The sequence below is a fragment of the Canis lupus genome, chromosome 23 (assembly GCF_048164855.1).
Source record: "Canis lupus baileyi chromosome 23, mCanLup2.hap1, whole genome shotgun sequence".
Taxonomy (NCBI): Eukaryota; Metazoa; Chordata; class Mammalia; order Carnivora; family Canidae; genus Canis; species Canis lupus.
Genome location: NC_132860.1, coordinates 4,351,712 through 4,363,573, shown reverse-complemented (window position 1 = coordinate 4,363,573; position 11,862 = coordinate 4,351,712). Strand labels below are relative to the sequence as shown.

At 36.0% G+C, this 11,862-nt stretch overlaps 1 long non-coding RNA gene across 1 annotated transcript in view; it reads left to right on the top strand.

Moving 5' to 3' along the window:
* The window catches only part of LOC140614649 (uncharacterized), a 67,403-nt gene extending 65,401 nt beyond the window's left edge, over positions 1-2,002 (top strand). Inside the window, exon 6 of the long non-coding RNA XR_012015443.1 lies at positions 1,494-2,002. This is a non-coding gene — a long non-coding RNA (uncharacterized lncRNA). The remainder of the gene's footprint in view (positions 1-1,493) is intronic.
* The last annotated feature ends 9,860 nt before the right edge of the window (positions 2,003-11,862 follow it).

Here is an 11,862-nt window from a genome sequence, read left to right as displayed (position 1 = left end):
AAGGCTATTAAAATATATTAATGCCTGTGAAGTTCTCTCTCAGAGGAGAAATCCTAGAAACATTGAATATTACAGATAATTTTTCATTTTTGTTTTTTGTTTTTTTCAGATTTTTTAAAATTATGAAATACAAATATTTTAAAAATGTAGAAAAGAAATATTTGCATGGTTGACTATGAACACTGTTTATACTTCTGAGAAACAGAACACTGTTTATACTTCTGAGAAATGTTAAGTAGACTTAATAAAATTAACTCCAGGAAAAGTGTGACCAGATGTTCTTCTTCACTGTATATTCTCAGTAGTAGTTCAATTAGTAGTTACTTTGTATCTGATCATTTCTGAAAAATAATTAATCAATTAAAAAGACACAGAAGAATGAGGAAGTACATTTGTTTTTAGAATATAAAACCTAGTAATCTTCAAAATAGTTGAATGGATGAGAGGCATAAAGGAGCAGTTCACATAAGAAATAATAGTGCAAGAATAATATGTATAAAACAATGTTCGACCACACTAGGAGTGACTCTACTAAAAATGTTTTACATCACAGTACTAAAAAATAAATTATAATTTACTATACTCAAATTTGTGAAAAATGGAAAATAATGCTAGTAACAATGGTGAAATTATTGTAAAAGTAGTTTATTCAACTATTCCCTGTCCTGCAAAATGTTCATTCCTTTAGGAAAACAATATGGCAATATTAATAAATGTAGGGAAATGCGTGTGCATTGATCTCATAAAGATATTCTTGAGTGTTTCCTGAATAAATATCCAAGAAAAAGAAATAGAAAAAAGTGTATAATTCCTATGTTTATAATGGGCCACATTTTGTATTTTATTTCCCGTCTTCCCTTATTTTATCACATAGTTGTGATGAGATTTTTTTTAATTTTCTTTTGGGAATTAATCTTAAAACAATCAGTGTGACTATACTAAGTCTATCACAGAGAATCTGCAAACAAAAGGAGCAGAGACTTAATTCAAACTATAAATGGTTTCTGATTTATGATGGCTTAATTTACAGTTTTTCCACCTCACGATGTTGCAAAAAAAAAAAAAATACACATTCGGTAGAAACCCTACTTCAAATTTTGAATTTGTACTTTTTCCTGGGCTAGTGATCTGCAGTGGGATCCTCTCTGTTGATGCCAGGCAGTGAGCCACAGCTCCCAGGCAGCCACACGATCACGAGGGTAAATAGCCAATATATATACAACTGTTCTGTACCCTCCAACCACTCTGTACCCCTCCAACCATTCTGTACTCCTACAACCATTCTGTTTTTTACTTTCAGCACAATATTCAATAAATTACATGAGCTATTCAGCATTTTGTTATCAAATGGGATTTGTGCTACATGGTTTTGCTTACCTGTAGGCTAATACAGGTGTGTTCTGAGCACACTTGAAGTAGACTAGTTTAAGCTATGATGTTTGGTAGGTTAAGTATACCTTGAAAAATACATTAAATGTATTTTTTTCCCTTAGGATTTTTTCAAGTTAAAATGGGTTTACTGGAACACAACCCCATCATAAATGGAGGAAGATCCATCATGTACAAGAGCACCCCATCTGTGTGGTCAGGATTATTGGCTTGAAGATTGGACTGAGCCAATGAGAATGATCCCCTACAGTTCATATATATGTGGTGGTGTGTGTGTGTGTGGGGGGGAGATGGTCTTTCTCATAACCAGAAGGATAAGCTACCAAAACATTCAAAGCTGGACTTGCTTGCATCCATCTTCTATGGCTACTTGACAATAAACCAACCACAGGCTGAAACCAACATTGAGAGGAGAGCAGAACCAAGGTGAGAAGAGAAGCCCTTAACATTATTAACGGGGACTAGTGACAACTGAAACCACGTGTTCTTTCCACCCTCTTCCAACCTCTTGCTTCCTCAGAGGCTGCTCCGAAGGGGGCACAGCCTGAGAAACCCCTTGAGCATCACTTCCAGTGACTTCTACTCCCTACAACACAATTGTCTTGAAAAATAATTACAGGATACTGAGTAATAATGACCACCTTCTCGACTCATCATTTAGCTTTAAGATATAAGTGACCATCATCAAGAAGAATGCCTTTCAGTTTTTTATTTATTATTATTATTATTATTATTTTATTTTTTTTGCCTTTTAGTTTTAAAGGTGGTATTTACATTCAGGAAGGCTGTTCTCTCATGGGAACCAGAATCTACACTTAGCAGGCAAAATAACGCTTTGAACCATCTCCCTGTTTCAAATCCTGAACGAGAATAGACAGCCCAAACGTCCCTACAGAATTTCCAAAGTGTGTAATCAAAGACTTTTATTTTTATTTTTATTTTTATTTTCTGTTTATTTTGAATATTCTGCTCACAGGCAAGGATATGTCGTGCCACAGGGCTTAGAGGCACAGATGCAAACAGCCACAGGCCACACGGAGCCAGGGCACCGCCTGCCCTCAGAGGAGCAAGGAAAGCAGAGTCTGTGTGTCAGGGAGTCACCCCCATCACCTTCTAGATGCAACCAGGGGCCTATCACAGGGCGAGTGGAAAGAAAAAAAAAAAAAAGTCCTCACTTTAATTGACATATATTCACAAGCGATGGTGATCAGGGAAGATATTTTAGAATTTAGAGCCAATCTTTTTTTTTTTTTTTTTTTTTTCCACAGACATTATTTAGGTTTCCCATTGCATGGTTAAGATTTTAGGTATTTTTGTGTGTGTGTGTGACATTTCAGAATTCTTTACAGAAAGTACCCCCGCTTACTTCCTGAGCCACACACACCACTTCTGCTGTTTCCCGATGGGTGCTTCTTGGGGCCGGGTGCCGTGAGCCCTCAAAACAGAGCTGGAACCAGTTAGTGAGGAGGGATCCGGAAGGAGCAATTTGAGGGAGGTAAATACGGCAAGAGCTCTGATTTGGCAACTGAAGAACTATTTAAATACTTAAATGCAGAAGTCACTGGGTGGTTGGTTCATTCGAATGGGCGAATGGGAGAGGGGGGAGGAGCCTGACGTCACATCCAGCAACGTCGTGTCCTGTGACATCACTTCCGCTCTCAGGTCACACCCCATACGACGTCAACCGTATTCATTTCAGTTTGAATCTGTCTCTGCGCCTTTTTCTCATAGCCTTCAGTGTGTCACTGGGTGGTTCGTTCATTCGAACGGGCCAATGGGAGAGGGGGGAGGAGCCTGACGTCACATCTGGCAACGTCGTGCCTGTGACATCAAGAACTATTTAAATATTTAAATGCAGAAGTCACTGGGTGGTTCGTTCGTTCGAACGGGCCAACCGGAGAAGCGGGAGGAGCCTGACGTCACATCTGGCAACGTCGTGTCCTGTGACATCACTTCCGCTTCGGGGTCACACCCACTACGTCGTCAACCGAGTATTCGTTTCAGTTTGAATCTGTCTCCGCACCTTTGTTTCGTAGCCTTGAGTGTGTCGTGTGTCACGGGGTGGTTCGTTCATTAGAACGGGCCAATTGGAGAAGGGAGGAGCCTGACGTCACATCCTACAACGTCGTGTCCTGTGACATCAAGAACTATTTAAATATTTAAATGCAGAAGTCACTGGGTGGTTGGTTCATTCGAACGGGCAATGGGAGGGGGGGAGGAGCCTGACGTCACATGCGGCAACGTCATGTTCCCTGGACACGGAACATCTCAGCTCGGGGGAGCGTTCCTGGCGAGGGCTGCGGACCAGAAATTCATCCACCTGCTCATCTTACTGCAGTCCTGACAGCGAGATGGCACATCTAAGGGCGGGCTGGGGACGGAGCACTGGGCAGGCCGACATCTGGAGGTCTGGGGGGGCGCCGGGGAGGCTGAGATGGCCCAGATGATAAGGGGATGGAGGAATGAGTGTGGCGTCCAGGGGGTTTAGACAGCAAAGCCCCCCAAGAGAAGTAGGGAGATGCCAACCACACCGAATACCGTTGAGGGACCGAGTGGGAGGAGGAGGAATCATTACTCACTGACTTCGGCCTCGTACTTGCCGTTGGAGGCTTTAATAAGCCCGAGAGGAATAGCTTTCAGGAAGAATGAGTCATGTGCGGTGGAAACAGCAAGTGTGACGCTTTGCGATGTGAGATGATTCAAGATACAGGTAACATGGAGAGTGGGGTGGGAGAGGCTTTTTCTTTTCTTTTCTTTTAATGATGGTTGTTTTTAAGGCATCTGTGTGTCAAAAAAAAAAAAAAAAAGAAAGAAAAGAAAAAGATGGAATATACACAGGAAATTAACGATACAGGTGAGAGAGACAGTAATTCCGCCACAGTCTACTTGAACACAAAGGACAACGCAGCAGAGGACATGAGGAGGAACAATTCTTCTATTATTATGGGAAGGAGGTTACCAGAAATCAATGATCACGCATCAGCTACATGGAATGATTGGAATCATTAAATTATGAAATGCAATCTATAATATAGTAGAAACAGAACAACACAACATGTTATATTAAGAACAAGGCAGAATTCATATGGATAAAGAATTGAAGGGAAGATATACTATGTCATTCAGGAAAGAAGTTATTTATTTATTTATTTATTATTTATTTATTTATTTATTTATTTATTTATTTATTTATTTATTTTTTAAGAAGATTTTATTTGTTTATCTGAGAGAGAGAAAGCACACAAGCCGGGGGAGCTGGAAGCAGAGGCAGAGGGAGAAGCGGGCTCCTCGCTGGGCAGCGAGCCCAACGTGGGGCTCGATCCCAGGACCCCCGGATCATGAACTGAGCCGAAGGCAGACGCCTCACCGACTGAGCCACCCAGGCGCCTCTAGAACTTACTTATTTGACAATATTTTTACCCAGCATTTTAATCAGATGCTACTCTTCTTCAATTCTTCTGCAAGAGGTTTTGACAAGTTATTTAAAGATGAATTCTTGTAGGCATAATAAAACTGATTAAACAGTTCAGTAAGGTTAAAATGAAATTTAATTTTTCTCGAAGTGTGACTGACATGTGAAGCAGCAGATTTCATAGGAGGAAAGATAAGGAATAGAACAGAGGTACTTGTGATAAAAATGAAAGGACACTTATTTTCACATTCAATTTTCATTTAAACCATTTCCACGTATGAAATTTGCTCCTAAATCTAGAAAATAAATATCGAATTCTAGAATAACTATGATGTTAACTTCCAATTTTCTTTTTTTTTTCCCTATGACAGATGCTGCCCAATTTCTACCATCTCATTAAATTTATGGTAAGATAAATCATTCTGTGAGTATATTTATCTTATATTTATTACACCACAATTCTTTTTGCTGGCTTATTTCACTTTCCATGGGTGTTTCAATTTCAAGGAAATCAATCAACTGATCAGTGGTCAATGGTACCATCCCACATGACTATCTTTTGTTCTTCAGTTTAAAAGAGACTTAAATCCTAAATGGAATTAATGTTATTTAAAATAAATATACAATCTTTACTTGTCTTTTTTGGTAAAAAAAAAAAAAGTAATCTTACACAGGTGGATTTTACCAATGATTCCTTGATTCGGAAAATCTGAAGCAACTTTTGTCTTTCCCCCAAAGACTACATACAAAGAAGCTAAAAATCTCGCATCTTCTATAATTTTCTTATATCATAAATATGCCCCCTCGGGATCCCTGGGTGGCACAGCACTTTGGCGCCTGCCTTTGGCCCAGGGCACGATCCTGGAGACCCGGGATCAAATCCCATGTCGGGCTCCCGGTGCATGGAGCCTGCTCTCCCTCTGCCTGTGTCTCTGCCTCTCTCTCTCTTTCTCTCTCTGTGTGTGTGTGACTATCATAAATAAATAAAAATCTAAAATATATAAATAAATAAATATGTCCCCACTCTTTTTATTTTCCTTTTGAAAATTAGTGTAATTTCTTACAAGGAATATGGAAGCAGGATTTGGGCTCATTGCCTGCGATCTAGTGCTCATTCAATTTGTATCCTTTTCTAATCTAGAGTGAGATAATGTCTTTAAAAATTTCACATTCAAAAGTGATTCTGGAAACAATTTTTTTTTCTTTTTTCCTCGAACTTATTATTTGAAGAACACTTGACAGATATGATTACATATACCTAAGGTGTATAACGTGATGATTGGATGTATGTTTACACTGTGGATTGATTACCAAGATCAAGATAAGTAAGATCGTGGTCATCACTTTACAATGTTAACTTTGTGTGTGGTGAGAGCCCTTAAGATCTATTGTCAACACCTTGCAAGTGTACAGTACTTCCTTATTAACTATAGACACCATGTTCTACAAGAGATCCTCAGAACTGAAAGTTTGACCTGTTTCCCTCTCCCCAGCCCCTGGCAACCCACCATCCTATTCTCCATTTCTATGAAGTCAGATTTTTTGTTAATTCCACATAAAAGTGATACCATACAGTAAACCAATTTTTGAGAACCTTACTCATCTGCACTGTTTGAAGGAGGCGTATTAGGTGCTTGGCACATCTGATATGACTTGGGGAGATTTCAGAAGACTTGTCATCCTTTCTTTAGGTGGTTATTTTTCTTTGCATGTTGGAAAGAAAGTAATGGCAGTAACACTTGAAATCTAATTCCTACTTTTCCTGTGGAAATCCAAGAATCAAAGGCCGGAAGGAAAAAGTGGGGGAAGGAAAGAGAAGAGTGGAAGGAAGGGAGGAAAATTATTGCTAAAGATTATAGTGACAGATGTACTGGCAGACACAATTATGGGGAAATCCGTGGAAAAATGCATAAGTATGGAATGCTGTTAGCAGGCTGAACCTGTTCTGTCTGGGATCAACTATGGTAAATAATCGTGGAATGTATAGATTTACATTCTGCTCATCTCTACAAAATGTCACCTTATATAACTATCAGAGTATAAAATGGAGATGTTTGATTACCAAAATTGCATCACTTTCTGTAAGTAATACTTTGTTTGCAATATTTAGAGAGATCCATAACAAAAATCTGGTCCAAAGTACATTCTTATGTGGACAGACAGGACCTAAGATTAATGTTCCCTGCTTTTCCTAGAGCTCAAAATGACCCATATCATTGAATTTAGTAGTGAAGTTTGACGTCGGGTAAGTTCTCTGCATTGTATGTGTCTGATTGGATAATTTGTTATCCTGCATTCATAGATAATAAAATATAAAGTGTATTTCCATTCAGTGTTGACCCTCAGGACAAACACTTACAGAATTGATATGATGGGGTATCTGGGCGAGTCAGTAGATAGGGTATCTGACTCTTGATTTCAGCTCAGGTCATGTTCTCAAGGTCCTCAGCTCTGTGATCAGCAGAAAGTCCGCTTGAGATTCTTTTTCTCTCTCCCTCTGCCTCTCCACCCACTCATGTGTGGGCGTGCTTGCATGGGCATGCACTCTCTCTCTTTCAAATAAAGAAATAAAATCTTAAAAAATAAAAAAAAAATAGTATGCTGTTTTACTGACTCCAAAAGTTTACCAGTCAATATGCATTTTATACACCTTGATAATAAAAAAGAAGCAACAAAGGAATTAAAATAAATTCAGTGTAGCAATTGGATTTGGCCAACTAGACATAATTCCTAACACATTCCCCACCCACTGTCACTAAGTCAATTATTTGGAGAATATGATTTTTTTCCCAGGTCATACAAAACATTTTAGAAAATCAACTATAGTACTGCAGCTGCTCAAATTATTGATATATATAATATACAGAACACATAAACACACATTATGAGAAAGAGATTGTGGGAACTCACACATAGAATCATCTCATCTTCACTTCTTTTCATAGCAGGTACAAGGAGTTGATTAATTTATTTTCAATGTATCTTAATAGCTTTTAAATTATTAAAATTTAAAAAAAAATCTCTGTGACATTTGTTTTGTTCATATTTACTGGCAAAAAGAATAGATACTTGCAAATACAATTTGTAGTCAGTGGGACATATTGGACGAACTCTCTTGGGGCAATAGCCAATTATAAATGTTCATTATCTTTTCCCCTCGGGACTGAAAAACAACCAGGTATTTAATTTCATTAAATACTATTTCAAAGTGATCAATAAAGATCTGAATCTTTAAATTATATAAATGCTAATTAGAGTGATTATCTAATCAGAGTAAAAATTAGTCATGTTAAGCCTAGGTATTTTTTACAATTATTTCTATCCTGAAATTATATTTTTTTCAAAACTTTAAGCCTTATTTGAAATAGACTAAAATATTTTCATTGACTTTCTTTTGTTACATCAATTTGTAACTATTCCAGTTAATTTATGTTCTCTATTTAAAGTCATCTATAAATCTAACCCAATCCCAATTATAATAATTAAGTGCAGTATTTCCTAATTACTACATCTGTCAAGTAGAAATTATTTCTTTGAGCCACCAGGGAACATTGAAGTATTAAAGGCCATTGCATCAAATTATATCTGTTCTTTGAGCTTCTATTCAAAGCATTTAAATGGCTTATTCTCGTGTAATTTTGATAGTTTTAATTGGGAATTTTTTTATGTTAGATTCTAAAAGCTATTTTCTCTGTTTTGACTAAAAGAACTTAGGTCACAGTTTCCAGTTTCTTGGTTAAATATGTTATTACATATTTTTTTTTACCTGAATGTCAATTTTAATTTAATTAAAATTATTTTTAAAAGAGGTTAATCCAATGAAAATGGAAATTATCTGAGATTAATCTTAAAGGCCTAGTTTAGGCAATAAAGACATAAAATTTGCTATATGGATAATGTATTTATAGGTAATTAATTATTGTTTTACTCACCAGGAGAGTAAAACTGTTAATATATTCAAAACAATGACAGCAGCAAAATATCATCAGGATTTTCACAGACTTTAACAAGCTCATATAAAAATTCCTTTACAAAATTAGAGCCAAGAATTGTCCAAATGATTTTCAAATATAAAATAAAAAGGACAATGTTTCCCATGAAACTACAATTATATCTATATACTCAGCTTTTTCATATCTTGATCTAATAAAGTTTTATAATTATCCATCTCAAAGAAACAGATGCAAAATGAAAATGTTTCTAATTGACAGGCCCAAAATTTCTAATTCATCTTTACTTTCCACTCTCACTCCAGCCGGCTTATGATTCGCCAAAATACTTTTATCTCCACCTTCAAAATACAAATTATTTGACAATTATTTCATTACCTTTATACCTGGCTTATTAGAATAGCTTTCCCAATTCCCTTCCTGCTCCTGTTCTTAAGAACTGTTTCTCTACTGTCAACAGAGTGGTCATAATATTACTTCTAGTGCCTAAGTGTCATTATCATTGTTTTGCTCAAAACTTTTGTTGGCTCCCTATTTCTCTCAAAGTAAAAGTCAAAGTTGTTAAAAGTGTCTACCAAATGGTGTATCAATCTGCTCTAGCTGTAGTGTCCATCTGGGTGTTCCTCAAACCCATGAGGCATATTCTTGCCTCAGGTCTTGTCTTTGCTCTTCAATTTATCTGTAACTCTTTCTCCTCAATAAACACATGGCTTGCTCCTCATCTACTTCCAGGTCTTAAATACAATTCTCTTAATGATGAATGTGCTGTCCATTCTTTAAAAAAAGAAAAACTAATGGTTCCCATTCTTAATTCTTTTTTTTTAATTTATTTACGTCTGAAGCTTAACTATCTTTTTAGTTATTTTCATTGCCTATCTCCACAAGAACATTAGCTCCAGTGAAGAGCAAACATTTGACTATTTTTTCACTGTTCTTTTCCCATAACTTGTAAGTAAGCCTGTCACATAAAATACGGAGTTGTACGGTGCAGAGGTAAATAAAATTTCTGTGGGAAAAAAAAAAAATTCTGTGGGAACCTAACTTTGATAAGGCCAGTAGCAACACAGATTGAAACTCAAGGGTGACTCACTGTGCTGGACATGTCCCATTAACCAACCTTCCACAACCTCCAGTATTTTTCTTTATATATATATATATATATATATATATATATATATATATATATATATTTTATTGGTGTTCAATTTGCCAACATATGGAATAACACCCAGTGCTCATCCCATCAAGTGCCCCCCTCAGTGCCCGTCACCCAGTCACGCCCACCCCTGCCCACCTCCCTTTCTACCACCCCTGTTCGTTTCCCGGAGTTAGGAGTCTCTCATGTTCTGTCTCCCTTTCTGATATTTCCCACTCATTTTTTTTCTGCTTGCTCACCCTCATGCTTACAATTCCTCCCACTTTCATTTTGGTGAGATTAAATTCAGTCTCTCTTCCACATTGTTTACTGTTGAATAACATCTTTGTATTACTCTGTCTGGTACTCTGTCTGGTGTAAGATTTCTTTCACAATATGTAGATGAATAGTTTTTACAGCAAAGTGTATATAATCAAAAAACTAGAAACCAAAATGTTCCTGAAAAAAGGGATAGACAAATTTAGTTATGTAAAATCATGTAATAAATTTCTATCCAGTAAATAAAATGAATAAACTAGATTTAGATTACACAATATTGAGTGAGCCAATAGAATGCAAAATATGTATTGAATGTGATAAATATAGATTCAAAACATATCCACAATATTATATATTATAGTAATTCAAAACATACCAACAATAGTATTTAATAGGTCCATTTATAGAAAAATACAAGAATTTGGATACAAAGAGACACCAATTTCAATATATTATCCCATTATACCCTCAGGAGAAAAAAAAAATAAAACATGGGTAGAAAGATAATTGAAAACGTCTATAAAATATCTGGCAAAATCTTGAATAAAGAACAATCTTAAATCTTATGAAGATCAGAGTTACTATTTTATCCTGTGTTTACATGGGTTTTATATTTCAGAGATTCAGGATTTTCCAGTTTGCATAAATAAAAAAAGAATATCAGTAAGATTTTTCAACTTCTGGTTTTAGACTTCAAATCCTTTATCACTATCAAATACATATTTCGAAAGTGGAGTGGAGGACACAAGGAAATATGTACAAAAAACATTATTAAAACTAGAAGATTTTATATTTTCTGTAATAAAATATGTGAGAGTTGCAGGTGCTTTACTGGGCAAATCATTCAATTGCTCTGGGGCTCAGTTTCCTTGACTATAAAATCAAGCAGTTGGGTGATAGGGCATATAAATCCCCTTAAAACTCTTATTCTGTGAATATAAAGACAACCTAATTTATTCATAGTAACAAGTAGCTTGCACTCTGGTCAAATCCTTCCTGATTATTACAAAAAAGATTTTATTACTGTACTTCTGGTGCTTGCTAAAAGCACTTTTTCTCATAAGAACATATTGGGTACTTTCACAGAGCCCAAATGATTTTCTAATCAGGTGTTTCTCCACTTATATTCTCTCTCTTTTTGTAATTCCCTCAGAAGAGTACTGTATAAATCAAGTAGTATAATCTTATTTCGTATTAGCTAAATAAGAACTCCAAAATTTTATTCTTCCTTAGTATGTACTAAATAATATGAAAAATAATTATTTCAGTGGTCCTATGTATCCTCACAATAATAGAATGTTAATAATTGCAAGACACTAAGAAAAAGGAATGATGGACAGAAAATCTGATAAACACAGGATTACTTCTGTTCTAAAAATAGAAAAAAAATTTCCCCCACCACTGCTTTGGTTATGAAGTCTTGTATTTCAGAAAACGATATATAATATATGATGAATAACAAATGTTCTTCCAAGAAGCAAAATACAGTTTATATAAATGGCAAGGCCTTCAGTGGATTTGTCCTTGTTTCCCCTGTGAAAAGAAATAGTAAATTTTTCCTTGATATTCCCTTGAAATGGGGATGCAGAGTATTGAGAACATTTTAATATAACTGTCTAGTGTAGGCTAGAGAAAAGCACATGATGAGTTACAATATATTTCATCCTATGAAATATTTCAAACTTACAAAAATGCAT